General features: G+C 38.0%; 1 long non-coding RNA gene across 2 annotated transcripts in view; it reads right to left on the minus strand.

Moving 5' to 3' along the window:
• Nucleotides 1–699: 699 nt before the first annotated feature.
• The window catches only part of LOC115031749, a 78,292-nt gene continuing 76,633 nt past the window's right edge, over nucleotides 700–2,358 (minus strand). For both annotated transcript variants that reach the window (XR_003837411.1, XR_003837410.1), the window contains 2 exons: nucleotides 1,869–2,011; nucleotides 700–877 (listed from right to left, as the gene is read on the minus strand). This is a non-coding gene — a long non-coding RNA (uncharacterized LOC115031749). The remainder of the gene's footprint in view (nucleotides 878–1,868; nucleotides 2,012–2,358) is intronic.

The raw sequence follows: 2,358 nt of genomic DNA on the forward strand, positions 1-2,358 counted from the left end.
ACTCTAACATGACTCAGAATTATAGAAAGAAATAAGCTCTCAGGCTTGATGGGAAGAGCCAACGTTGGCTAAAATCCAGACTCCTGTAGAAATGGCTTAGAAGAAAAGGGTCCTCCTTTGCAAATGTGCTTGTAGTATAGCCTCTCCTAGTTACATACTTTTCTTCATGTATCAGAGAAATCATGCATACTGAGGCTTCTATGAGAATCAGGAAGGAGCCTGACCTCACAGAGGATAACCTGAGATTAAACCACCATCACATATGTGTTAAAAGTCGACAGTGAGATAGATCTTCCCTCCACCCTGTGATGGTTTCTATCTGAAGAGTCTCTCCAGCCTATATTTGGGTACCAGTTGTCTTCGCAAGGTTTTGTGATGTTCTGGGATCCTTGAAAGATAGGATCAAACAAATGCAACTAGGTCATCAGACCTCTGGGGTTTATAGTTGATGCCTCATTCTTACCTGGCTCTCGGGTTCACTGTGCTATGAAGAGATCCTGCTTCCACGAAGTGAATTGCTCACGATGCCACGCCTCTGAAATCTGCTGTACCCATAAACTAAAAATAAATCCTTCCTCATTCACTGTCCTTTCTTCCAGGTACTTTGTCACAGCAACACATAAGCTAATGAATACACTGTGCATTATAATCCCCCAGAATCTGGAACACCATTGTCATTTCCAATATTACTTACATTTCATCTCCCATTGGATAGTTTTAGTTGGAGAGTTTACAGCCCTTCTGTTGCAGATGTGTTCCCATATCTTCCCAAAGCAAAGAAAATCATGTCATCCTTTCATCACACTCACAGTTGGCTCTCATAAAATTCAGTGCTTACATCCCTTAATGACAGCTGCCCATCTAGAACCTAGTTTTTCTTAAAATAAAAAAAAAGTGTCAAGTGGGGCCAGCAGGATAGTCTCAACATTTTAAAAGGCTTGCATTCATTAGTTATGTTGAAATTATTTTACATCAGCATGTTTTCTACTATTTCCGTGACCCATTAAGTTCAGTCTAAGAACTAGTCAGATATCCTTTTGAGATTCTGAACCTCTAAACTGATTTTGTCTGGTGATTTTACACAAAAGAAAAAAACAATGAGACAAAGGTAAAGAAAGCTCCTTTAGGACAATAGTTAAGTGATTCAATGCCATTTTGTCAAGACTTTCCACTGGAATTTGGCCTCCATAAGTATTTGCTTTAGTGAGTTTTTAAAACCTAAGAGTTGTACACTCCTAATCCGATTATTTCTCTCAGACAATAAAAAAATAAAGAAGATCTAAAATGCTAACATTATAAAGCCTAATCTGGATGCTGAAAGATCATTTCAAGACACAAAGGTCAAGGAGCAAAAACTTAATTTCACAGAGGAATAAAGATAACTTATTGTGCAATCAATATGTGTGAGAGCCTGAATCAGACATTGGATAAATGGTCTTCATTTATTCTTCACTGCAAGGCTACAGGGGAGGGGTTTACATTCATCAAATGTATGAAAAATTAAACCCAGAGAAAATAAATGATTTCCAGGGTTGAAGAAGGACAGCAAAGGCAGCTCTCCAGTCATGTCTTCCTGACTCAAGTACCTCCTGTTTCATTGATGTAGGTTTTGTTGTGAGAACTAATCACCCACAGCATGAAAAATTCAAGTGACAGGGCCATTCCAGCTAGCTCAAAATCTCCTTAGCTTCCTAAGAATCTTGATGAATGGATGTAGGAGTTAAATAATTAATAACGCAACTGTTTTCTTGGATAAAACAAAAATGCTGGTGTTGCTATTGTCTGACTCTGAATCTTATATTAGAATATTTCAGATGTTAGATAACAGGAAAAGCACTCATCTCAAAACTCAGATCTTCTTCACTTACTTAGTCCCTGATTCATGGCTTGGCTGAAGACCTAGATCTCCTTTAGCTGGGTGTGGTTTTGTCTACATTTTGAGGAGACTCACTCAGTCCTCTGTACAGAACCTGTTCTTGACTGTTCCAAGTCCATTATAAGTCTCTGCAATCTGGAATAAGTACCGATTTTAAAATGCAATAGAGTTATACAAGAAGGACGGAGCCCCAGTGTGGTAACGCATGAGTCATGCTACTTTCTTCCTGGTAAGTTACAGTTATACAAGGTTAGGAAGTAGCAAAATATTTCCTGAATTGGTTATCATCTATAAGAGTTTTTCTAATTCTTTTTTTCCCCTTTGGTTTTTAAATCTAGTTAAATGTACAAGCAGGTTTTCATTAGATGTTCATTGCATCTATCTGATACCTTTAATTAACTTTAATTAGAAGTGTTAGCATATTGTGTTTTGGGTATATACCAATCTCTCTCTCTCTCCCTCTCCCTCTCCCTCTCCCTCTC

This window comes from Mus caroli, chromosome 8 (genome assembly GCF_900094665.2).
Source record: "Mus caroli chromosome 8, CAROLI_EIJ_v1.1, whole genome shotgun sequence".
Lineage (NCBI taxonomy): Eukaryota > Metazoa > Chordata > Mammalia > Rodentia > Muridae > Mus > Mus caroli.